Below are 12,739 nucleotides of genomic sequence, written 5' to 3' on the forward strand. Positions count from 1 at the left end.
AGAGAGACCTGAGCTAGCTTGCTCCCTAACCTCCCTGCTCTCCCTTATGTGAGACCACAGCAAGGTGCCATCCCAAACCTGAAAAGGGCCCCCTACATACCACATCTGCCAGTGCCTTGATCCTGGACTTCCCAGCTCCAGAACTCTGAGAAGTAAATGTCTGCTGTTTAAGCTTCCCAGCCTGGGGTGTATTTGTTACAGCAACTCAAGCTCATTGAGACAGTGACTTACCCTCTAGCCTGTTGTGCCGGAAGGAGAATCAGGAGTTATGTAGCAGGAACACAAGGGAATAAAATACTCAATATTCAGTTCTTCAACTTCCAAGTTGGGTCTTGAAATTCAAATATTAAACAATAGAGAGAAAAGTCAAAACTTGGAATTTACCAGAGCCAAGTTGTGGTAAAACAATTTGGAATTCTAAAGGTAAAGTCCCAGGGAAGTGGGAACTACTTTTTCTTTCACAGATTAGAAAGAGAAAAGAGAGTTGGGGAGAAGAGATGAGTGTCAGTTGCTAGGACTGGGAGAAGTAGGGAGGCTGGGGCCTGGGGCCACGCAGAGAGAAGGGTCATCATTGAAGGACTCCCCAGGCCCTTCCATCCCAGCGCCCCGAGCCACTAAATCAATCGCCTTTTGTGAGTGGCCTTGCAGGTCTCCTGTGTGGGAAGCCAAGTGAGCTGAGGCTGTCAGCCATCAAGTGAGGTCCACGCAGACATCGTTCTCTGTGTGCTGCACAGGGACCAACCCGCAGATGTGATTCCCCCCAGTGCCCATCCACACAATGCCATCTACCAAGCACCACTTCCAACTCTCACAGGTGTCCTGGGACAGAGGCTGCTGTCGCTAACACCTAGAGGGACTGTTCTTGCAGTGTCTGTGTCGCAGGTACTGGACAACTCAACCTGAGTGAGACTTAGTCCCATCACTGCCATCACCATACTTCGTTTTATGGGTGAGCAACAGGACCCTAACCTTCGTGACTTCCACTTGGTGTGGAGCTTAGAGGAAAGTGACAGGGATGAAGGTCTCTCCTGTCCAGTCTCACCATCTTCAGGAATTGGGGGCTTTCCCTCTAGCCCGCCTTTGCCCCTCTAAGTGATTGACACACTGCACTTGCCTTCCCATCCAGGGGACCCCGCTGGGCCAGGTGCCATTGTCTGCTGTCTCTGACACTCCCCGTGTGTGTGTGTGTATGTGTGTGTGTGTGTATAGGGTGTGTGTGTGTGAGCATGTAGCTGTAAATAGTACTTTCCTGATTTAAAAATGCCAGGAAAATCCCAAAACACACAGATTTAATGTCCATTTATTCCCTTGGGGCAATGTTGCCTCCATTAAAATGGTAAAGAAAAAAACGAATAATAGAAAGAACTCATTTTGTCAGAGGGGTACTCAGCATGTTTGCATTTTTACCCTCTATTCTTTGCCACAGTAGGAACTTGCTTTTTTCTGAGTGTACACACAAACACACACACAAACACACACACACACACATACATACTCAGTGCTGTTACTAGGCTCCTGCTGACTGTCCTATCATAGTGTTTCCTACAGAACCATCTCACCTCTCTCTGGGCTGATTGTCTTCTACAATCAATAAATGGTTCAAAGACTCACGAATTCTGTAGATGGGCCTTTGAAGAGGGTTGCGCAGTCTCCCAGCTGATCTCAGGATGAGCTTCAGGCCACGGGAATGAGAAAGTGCACAAAGGCCTGTGCAGGGACCCTGGTGCCTGATGCTTCCTCCAGAGCCAGGCTGCCCAGGTCCCAGCCCTGTAGCTCACAAGCTGTGCGACCTTGGGCAGGTGTCTTTCTCTTTCTGAATCTCGGTTTCTTCCTTGGTAACTGGAGATGATATTAAATAGCACCTGCCTTCTAGAGTTGGTGTGGGATTAAACAGTTAAAACCAGAACAGTGTTTACAGCAGCACCTTTGGTATAGCAGGGCAGGAGCTCCAGATCTTGGTCCTGAAGGCTCAGGCCCTGGGGCCTGGAGACTAAAGCAGCATTCAGAGCTTTATGACCACAAGTAGCCATGCTCCCGCCTGAGCCTGTTGTCTGGGCCTTCGGTGTCTCTGTGGTTAGGTCCCTCGGTCCTGATTCCTTTTTTAGGTTTCCAAGCGAAAGTTTCTTGTTGAGCCTGTGAACCCTGACCTTGGACTCCTGCTCATCTGGCCCACATGGACGCCACACCTGCTCTGTTTGGGGGTTCTCTCCCATCTCCACCCTTGCTTGGCGGCTGCTACCATCAGACAAGTCCTCCTGTTCATCCCCAGACTGGGAGTGCAAACCCTGCTCAGGGTTCCTGTGGCCACAGGCACCCCCCAGGCAGAGAAGGAAGCCAGGAAGGAGAAGGCTCTGCAAACTCCTGGCAACAGTTAAGAGATGAAGAAAATTACACCACTTGAACTCTAGTGGCCAGAGTCCTGGGAAAGGCAAACTCTCCTTGGACCAAAGTGGAGGGAACCACCCCACCCCTCCACAGGCATCATGCACATGGCCCATTGGAATGCACTGAGATTCACAATGACTTGATAAGGATGTGGGGCCTGAAAGCCCAGCAGGATGACTCCGAGCTGGACCCAGCCCCACCCTGGCGGTCCCTGTCACACAGCAGTCAGTTTGGAACCACGTAGCTGCCATTCCTGGTGACTTCCCAAAGCTACTGCAACTTTTTAAAAAGATAAGCACATTTCCATTGTGTTTTTAACATTCTTTAATGGTTTTGAGCTTTCTTTTCAATATATAATTACCGAAAAAATCACTATGAATAATAATAACCAGAAACCACCAAAACCTACATGCAAAGTAATATGCTAAAAACTTTACTCATTATCTTGTCTAATGTTTTATAATCTGCATGAAGCAGGTAGTACTGTCATCCCCACTTTACAGAGGAGGAAACTGAGGCCTAGAAACAGGCACGCAGCCGGTAAGTGGCAGAGGCGACAGGAGCTCAGCTCCTTCTCCACCAACTATTTTGCTGGATCATCGTCATCATGAGCATTTTCTAGTGCTTGCTACACCACCCTCTGCTTCTCAGGGACATGTCTGAAGCCACAGAATCACTGTCCCACCAGAGGCCAGGTTAGATTCAGCCCGTGAGTAGCACACATTCTAGGGTGTCAGATGGAGTGTCTTTCTCCGTCCTGCAGCCACAGCCATCAGCAGCACTCTCTCTCTGGCCTCCCAGGGCTTCCTCTGAGAAGCCCCCATGGGCACTGCAGGTGGCTGGCCTCCAGGAACAAACAGCTCTCAGAGTTCCAGGTGTTCCCCTGAGAGCAACCTGCTTGGGCACTGCAGGCTGCTGGGGTTGCCGGTGACCACTTCCTTTCCATTTCTGTTCTCGATGTCGTGAGGCAGTCTTCCTGATCTCTGCTCCCCAATTCCCTCCCATGGTTGAGAAGGCCCTGGCTCCCCATATTAAATCTCTCTCTACTTGAAATAGCTGGAGCGCTTCTGCTTTCCCACGAACCCTGACCAAAGCCTCCCAGCCCCAGCTACAGCTGACAGGCTCAAGAGCACCACAGGCTCTCGAGGCTGGCCTGGCTCCTCCGCACACAACCCCTGCAGATCTCTGCTCACTCCAGACTCCCCCTGTCTCTGGCCAAGGCCCTGCTTTCCCGCCTTCAGGCTGAGCGCCCGTTTCTCCAGGAAGGCTTTTGTGACCGGGCTTCATGTCCCTTGCACCCTGCGTATTGATCTTCCTGCTTGATGCCAAGCCCTATGAACACAGCAATTCTATCTGGCTTTGTACATTATTGTACCCAGCACAGGGTCTAAAAATACTTTTTGCATAAATGAATGGGTAAATGAAAAAATATTGAGAAGTCTTTGAGATCCTGATGCCATGAGTATAGAAAAAGAGAATATATGCATCTTAAATCCATTAAAGTTTGATTTAAAATGCACATTGGCACTGGCTCAAAGCTGGGTGGGCTCCATGGGGTACAAAGATAAGCCCACCAGGAGCCAAGAGTTGAGGAGTATGAACAGGCACAGGTCTCCGTGCAGCTGCAGTATGTTACAGCTTCTGGCAATTTCTGCCACCCTTTGTCCCTCTAGGGTCTGTGTTCCTGCCAAGAGAAAAGGCAGTGGCAGGAAGGAGGCTGCTCCAGATGTCAGAAAGGCTTAGCGAATGGTTTACTGTAGTTCACGAAGTTTCCACAAGAGTAACCAATTGGCATCAGCTCCCTGAGCTGCCTGCTTAGAGAAAGAGCTTATGGCACTAAACCATTTTTGTATATTCCATCAAGATCTAGGAAAGCAGATTTCCTTTTTCAAAAAGCAGAGAAACTGTCCCACCTTGCAGTCATTGTGAGTGCAGAGGGACAAGGAGCCAGCGATCCATGAATTGCCAAGCCAGATTGCAGCTATAACCAGATTTTAGTTTGTGAAGGTCTTTTACAGACCTTTTTATACCCTATTCAGTGAGTATGAGTTAGGCCGGAGAGCAAAGGAATTGGAGCTTTTCCACACCACACACGGTTTGCGGTTGGCCCCCACCAGGTGGCTCCCCTGGCACAGGACTCTGCCCTGCCCGCACCTGAGCATAGCTGGGGCTTGTGGTTTGCGTCGAAGTGGCTGCAGAGCTCTTGTCTATAGAAACTGTTCAAAGTAACCACCTGAATTACTCCTACCATACTCTTTCTTTGACCTTTTATTTCTTTTAAGCATAACGTCAGCACTGATTTGAAATCATCAAGTAACTTCAACCAATGTAAAAATCCTAAGTTGCTTAAAAAGAAAGAAAGCCTGCCCCCAAAGTGACAGGCTTTCTAACTTGTCTGTGTCTTTGCACCTATTTCCCCAGGACGCGGGAACGCCCCTTTCCCACACCCACTTCATTCTCCTTCATGTGCCTCACGTTCTGAGAACATCCTCCTCTTGACTGCATTTCTTAGCCTCCCCGGGCTAGGGAAAGTGTGGTCTCCCTTTCAGCTACCTCAGTTTCATATACATTTCTTTCTCTCAGAATGTCTGATGCTATATTGCATTTATTGGTTTTCTTATTTCTCTGCCTAGTAAACAGGACATTCTTTGAAGTCCTGCTGTCACATATGCAGTCCTCACACAACGCATGGTGGATGATTAATTCATTTTAAGAGAGCAGATGAGCTAGGCTGTCTACAAATGTGTCGGATCCAGCTCCCGCCATCCTTCCTTCGCAAAGCAGAGCTGGCCAAGCCTGCGCACCCACGGGCTGCCTCTGCTTCAAAGGGCAGAGCCTGTGCAGTGAGCGTTTGGCCACCTGGTCGCACACCTAGTGCTCGTCAGCGCGCATGGCCTGAGCGTTCTGCCCTGACACTCGCTGGCCTCTGGGCGCTTCTGTCTTTGACAACGTCCTGAACACTGTGGGAAGGCTCACTAGCATTCCACTCCTTCCCTGATGTGGAGTGGGTGTGATTTGAGGGGTTTGGCCCTCACCCCAGCTGCAGGGGTAAGTCACACTAGTTTGGGCTAATTAGTAGAATCGCATCTCTTTAGCGCAAACAACATTGATTCAAGAATGATCAGGGATCCCAGCCCAAGCCAAGCCTTGCTGCAGCAATCAGCCGCTCTTGGGTTTGGGGGGAGGATACGGCGTGTGTCCCAAGGTGGGTGCACCCAGCGAAGCCGGTATTCCTCTTTGATGACTTTGGAAAGAGTCTCTCTCTCGTTCCGGAGGGTGTGATGTGTGAGGCTGGAACCACGAGGGACACCAGCTTGAGAAGAAAGGGTTGGGCGGAGCCAAGACGGAGGAGGCGAGTCCGGAGCAAACATACCGGATCCCAGGAGCCCCGTGACTGCTGCTCTCGGCTGACTCGTCACAAAGCATCCAGACGCGTCTCGGCCCTGCGTCCAAGACGCAAAGTTGTGCGGCAACCAAGCCTAGAGGTAAGCAGTCACCAGGAGTGGAGACAAAAGCAGTGAAAAGATGGGAGCGAAAACACGGATCCCGAGAACGAGGCCACGAGTGCAAAGCCGGGCGTTGTGCAAACTATCCCGGGCCTCTGCTGCCCCCTGGCGGACGCCGCGCGGGAGCCCAGAACCGGAGTGCTCTGAGCGAAGCCGACTCCATCCGACACCGCCGCCTCCCAGAGGGCTGCCCTGGGAAGTCACTGAAAACAGCCTGCGGAAGATTTCTCCTGTGTCACGTGGGGGGAAGAACAGTCCCTACCTGTTAGATTGCCATGAGGTTGAATGGCCAAAATGGATAACCGGGACCAGAGTTATCCTCCCACCTGAAAGAAGCAGGAGGAAACCGGCAAAACTATAGAGACAACCGTTTTCAAAACCCAGCACACCAGATGCAGAGGACAGTGATCCTACTGCCCAGAGAGTTTCCGGGCCACAGCACAGGTGGTGTGGGGACCTGGACAGGGCTTGACCCCATGAGCTCAACCTCACGAGTTGAGGGACTAAGCCGAGTCCTCAGGGCAGGTTTGGCGTCCCTGGAGGAAGAGGGGGCTGCACAGACACAACTCCAGTGATCCGCAAAGGCTGCGGCCAGGGTGCAGCAGGGCGGCTCAGCACGTGCAGGCAAGGAAGCTGCCAGAGGCCCAGAAAGATCCCCGTGGGGCTGGAGGGAAGATCAGCCTGTGTTTGCACAGGGCGGGAACAGCGCCTCCTCCATCAGCCAGACTGCAGGCTCACCACTCAGGAGGCACGCGACAGCCCTGCTTCAGGGGTGGGAGCAGTTATTACTAAACGCAGCTCTGTCCCCATCTGAGAAACGTCAAAGGCGGGACCGGAAAGCATCAGACTGTTACAAAGTAACTTAACCGTATCCCGGAACAAAGCCCGAAAATACACACAGGAAAACAAAGATACCCAGCACACAACAAGAAAAAAGTGGCAATGTCTACCAACCAGTAAAAAATGACCATGCATGAAGTGAGGGAGAAAAAAATTACCCATAATGAAGAGAAAATGCAATCAGTGGACGAAGTGCCAGGACACAACCTGTCAAAATGGGTGGGATTTGGCTAAAGCAATACTTAGAGGGAAAATGACAGCACTACACTAGGTTAGAAAGGAAGAGGGATCTCAAATCTCAGTTTCTGCCTTAAGAACGAATTAAACCCAAAGTAGGAAGAAAGGAAACAAGAAAATTCAGAGCATAGGCCAGGTGCAGTGGCTCAAGCCTGTAATCCCAGCACTTTGGGAGGTCGAGATGGGCAGACTATTTGAGGTCAGAAGTTCGAGACCACCCTGGCCAACATGGTGAAACCCCATCTCTACTAAAAATACAAAATTTAGCTGGGCGTGGGGGCGTGCACCTATAATCCCAGCTACTCCAGAGGCTGAGACGTGGAAGCTGCAGTGAGCAGAGATCGCACCACTGCACTCCAGCCTGAGTGACAGAGACCCTGTCTCAAGAAAGAAAGAAGAAAGGAAAGGGAAAGGGAAAAGGAGAGAGAAAGAGAGAAAGATCAGAGCAGGAAAGGAAGAGAAAGAGAGAGAAAGAAAGATTACAGCAGGAAAGGAAGAGAAAGAGAGAGAGAAAGAAAGATCATATCATAAATCAGTGGAATAGAAAGGAGAAAAATAAAAGGGACAAATCAATGAAATTAAAAGCTGGAGTTCTTTGTTTTTAGAAGATCAATAAAATTGATAAACTCCTGGTCAGGTTGATCCCCCCAAAAAAGAGAAAAGACTCAAATTACTAACATCAGGAATGGGAATTGTGACATCTATCACTATAGATTCTACAGATGTTAAAAAGAAAATTAAGAGCATATTATGATAAACTTAAGACCAATATATATGACAAATTAGATATAATGGACAAATTCCTTGAAAGACACTATCGGCACTTAAGAGTAAACAGATAATCTGAATTAGCCTTATGTCTATTTTTTACATTAAACTTGTACTTTAAAACCTTCCCACACAGAAACCTCCAGGCCCAGATAACTTTATTATCCAACTTAGGAAGAATGAACACCAATTCCATACACACTCCCGGAAAATTGTAAAAGACAGAACACTTCTCAAATTATTTTACCCTGGTACCATGACCAAAGACATTACAAAGAACGAAAACTGTAGACTAATATCTCTATGAACATGAATGCAAATTTTGTGTGTGTATATACATATATATGTATATACACTGCATTTTATTTTATTTTATTTTATTTTATTTTATTTTATTTGAGATGGAGTTTCGCTCTTGTCCCCCAGGCTGGAATGCAATGGCATGATCTCGGCTCACTGCAACCTCTGCCTCCCAGGTTCAAGCGATTCACTTGCCTCAGCCTCCCAAGTAGCTGGGATTATAGGCACGCCACCACACCCAGCTAATTTTTGTATTTTCAGTAGAGACAGGATTTTACCACGTTGGCCAGGCTGGTCTCAGACTCCTGACCTCAAATGATCTGCCCACCTTGGCCTCCCAAAGTGCTAGGATTACAGGTGTGAGCCACCGCACCTGGCCTCTATATATACACTTTATACCAAAATACACTTTAAACAAAATTTCAGCAAATGAAATCAAATCCAACAGTATGAAAGATCATAACCAAATGAGTTACATGCCAGAAATGCAAGGTTGATTTATAATTTGAAAATCAATTAATGTGATTCAGCATATTTTGAAATTAAAAAAGAAAAACCACAGAAGTGTCACAAAAGACATAGTAAAAGCATTTTCAAAAATCTAACATCCATTCTGGACATAAACTCTCTCAACAAACTAGGAGTAGAAGGAGCTTCCTCAACCTGGTACACTGCCTCTACGAAACCTTCTGTTCACATTACGATTAATACTAAAATACTGAATGCTTTTCCCCTAAGATGAAGAACAAGACAAAACTATGTACTCTTAAAACTTCTTTTCAACATTTTTCAACATTTTCTAGCAAATACAATACAGCAAGAGAAAGAAATAAAAGGCATTGAGATTAGAAGGGAGAAGTAAAACTATCTTTATTCATAGATAACATGATTTTCTATATTGAAAATTCAATGTGGCCTACACAAAAAGATACTAGAATTAGCAAGTGAGTTTAATAAGGTTGCAGGATAGAGGATCAATATACAAAAACCAATTGTTTTATATTTTCACTAGCAATGACAATCAGAAATTAAAATTTAAATCTAGTATCATTTAAAATAGCATCAAAAATATGAAATACTTAGGGATACATTTAACAAATGATATGATTGAACTGTACACTAAAAACCATAAAACATTGCTCAGAAAAAAATTTTGAAGAGCTAAAAAAATGGAAGATACATTGCATTCATGGATCAGAAAATATAATACCACTAAGATGTCAATTTGCCCTCAAATTGATCTAAAGATCAAAAGACCCCATCCCTGTACCCTAGATTCCTCTCTACCTCCTGGCATCTCCACTTGAATATCTAATACCACTAATATGTCAATTTGCCCCCAAAATGCAAAAAAAAAAAATGAAACTTCTAGAAGAAAATATAGACAGAACTATTTGTGAGAAGCTTACTGAGGCAATTCATTCAATGAAATGCCACTCAGCAGTAAAAAGAAATGATCAGTCCCCATATAAGCCCCCAAAGCAGGGAGTAGGGGGGTTTGTAGAAACTGACAAAGTGATTCTGAAAGACAAATGTCCCTAAATAAGAAGAGCTACACATGGCCCGTACACATAAGAACAACTGAGATTTGACAAAGGTGCAAAGGTAATCCAACGTGGGAAAGATAGTCTATTCCAGTCTAGCAAATGGAAACAATTTGATATCCATATGAATCAAAATGAATTAAATTCATATTTTGCAGCACCTACCAAAATTCACTCAAAACAAAGCAATGAATCTTCTATAAGAATATATAGGAGGAACTATTTGTGATAAGCTAATGTGGTGATTCATTCAGTGGAATGCTACTCAGCAGTAAAGAGGAATGAACCATCGATACAAGCAACAACATGGAAAAAACTCATAATCATTATGCTGACTGAAAGCAGCCAGACAAAAAAAAGGGTTTTTGTTAGATGCTGTTTATATAAAATTCGAGCAGACTCAGCTATGCTGATGGAAAACAGATATTTTGTGGAGAGGCTCCCCATGTGCAGAGATGCAATGGGGAGGGCAGAATGGAGGATTACAAGGGACAGGAGGCAATGTGTGAGGTGACGGATAGGGCCACTATAGTGATTGTGGTGGTGATTTCATAGATGTAGACATATGTCAGAACTTAGATCATGCACTTTAAACATGTGCAATTTATTCTGTGTTGTTTATACCTAAATAAAGCTGTAAACATTCATAAAGAAGGAAGACAGGAAGGAAGGAGGTAAAGAAGGAAGGAAGGAGGGAAGGAAGGAAGGAAGAAAGGATGGGAGGGAGGGAGGGGAGAAGGAGAGGCAGGGAGGAAGGAGAGGGAGGGACAGAGGAATTTACACCCTTGTGGAAGGAAGGAAGGAGGTAGAAAGCGAGGAAGGGAAGGAGAAAAGGATTCACTCCTTTTTTCACGTGTTCAGACTCTCAGAAAATATCATCACTGAGCGTTTTCTCTACAGAAGCTTTCTCCAGCTGTCCTTTGGGACACCGTGTGCCTGTAGTTTTCCTCATACTTTCATGGATGGTCTTTCTCCTTCCCCCAACATTGCCCCAATCTCTCAACTGGCAGCGCCCTAAAACTCAGTCTTCTTTTCTCTAACTTGCCTCCTTGGGTGAGCTCACTGGATTTCACAGCTCTGAATCTCACCTCTACACTGACCACCCTCAAATGTCTCCCTGTAGCTCAGATCTCCTCCCTGAACCCTAGAGTCCTCTCTACCTCGTGGCATCGTCACTCGAATATCTAGTAGAGATCTCAAACTTGGCATTTTCAAAATTCCCACAAACTATGCTTCCCACTGTCTCCCCATCTTAGTAATTCCCACTGCTCGAGTTAAAAATAGCACACACAACAACAAAACCAAAAAAAACACAGAATTACCCTTGGCCCCTCTCTTTTTCCCGTTCCCCACTTTCAAATCCTTTGACAAATTTGTCAAGCACATCTTCAAAGTTTACCCAAAATCCAACCACTTCTCACCACCTATATAGCTACAGCCCTGGCTCAAGCCAGAGTGATTTAGTGTCTGGTCCAATCCCCACCGCCTTCACCCCTGCTTGTCACTGGCCCTCAATAGAGCAACTAGAATCTCTCTCACACACCAACTCTTACAGTTTTTTTTTTCCTCTTTTTACAACACTGGCCAGAACCTCAAACACTGTGCCAAACAGAAACAGTTAGAATGGGTGTCTTAGTCCATTTGGGCTGCTATAAAAAATACCCTAAACTGCGTGGCTTATAAACAACAGAAATGTATTGTTCACAGTTCTGGAGGCTGGGAATTCCAACATCAAGACACTGAAATATTTGGTGTCTAGTGAGGGCATGCTTTCTCCACACAGTCTCACTGTGTCCTCATATAGTAGAAGGGATGAGGGGGTCTCGGGCCCTAACCCCATTTCTGATAATTCTGCCCCCATGACCTAATCATCTTCCAAAGGCCACACCTTTTAATATCATTATCTTGAAATTTTCAACATATGAATTTGGGGAGGCCTCAGACATTCAGAACATAGCATTGGACATCCTTATTTTGTTTGTAATTTCAAAGGAAATCGGTCTTATGTTTCTCCATTAAATATTAGGTTTGTGGTAGGGTTTTTGAATATAACTTTTGCCAAGTTAAGGAAATTTCCTCCTGTTCCTAGTTTTCTATGCTTTTTTAATCATAAAAGTTGTTGAATTTCATAAAGTACTATTTCTGTATTAATTTTAATTGCCATGTAATTTTTCTTCAGTAGTCTTTTAATATGGCAATATTTTTAACAAAAGATTTTATGACAATTTTTCCAATGATGAGTCACTCTTGTATTCCTAGGTGGCACCCTACTTAATTATAATATATTCTTAACAAAAGATTTGATTCACTTAGCCAAGATTTAGTTTTTCCTTCAATGTTGATATACTAATCAATTGGAGTCTTCTCTTTATATTTATTGTTCTTATCTGATACTTGAGTTATAAATTACATTAGACTCGTAAAATGAGCTACACAACTTTCTCTTTTCCCATCTTACGGAACCACTTATAAAGATTAGCAGTTAACTGTTCCTGGAAATTTAGTAAGATTCATCTATAACCCATCCAGGCTTGGGGCTTTGAGGAGGGGAAATCTTTGAATACCACCTTACTTTTCTTAGTAGTTATTAGTTTATATAACTTTTCTAATATCTTCATCATTAAGCTTTGCCTCTTAGTCTTTCAAAACTGTTTCTATTGAATTCAGTTTTTCAAATTCATTAAAATATAATTGAATGCACTGTGAGTGTTCAAGTAACAGGAAAATGCTGATCCTTTTAGCTATGTTCACACACTAATCTGGGCTTATTTGAATAGGCCACGCTTCCTCTCAGTTGAAACAGAAAATCGTGTTGTTTGATAACGTTTCCCTACATCATTCATGTCCCTAGAATTATGTACGACAAATAACATCTCCAAAAGATTGTGTACCCCACGTCCCCCCTTGAAAGTCTATATTGTTTTAATAGAAATTCCCAGAGCCCATGGCTTACCTAGCTTCTTTCTATGATGAAATATGGGTGCATCCTTGACAGCCTTCATCATAGCCTTGGTATTGCTCATCACCAAGGGCTGATGCTGTGGCTCCTACATTCTTAGGATGCATCCCTCCCCAGTCAGTGCCTAGTGCCTTGCTCAAATAATAATGTTGCTATATTGATTACAATTAAACATGTTATCTCTACTGTGTTACAGTAAA

The sequence above is a fragment of the Pongo abelii genome, chromosome 8 (assembly GCF_028885655.2).
Source record: "Pongo abelii isolate AG06213 chromosome 8, NHGRI_mPonAbe1-v2.0_pri, whole genome shotgun sequence".
Lineage (NCBI taxonomy): Eukaryota > Metazoa > Chordata > Mammalia > Primates > Hominidae > Pongo > Pongo abelii.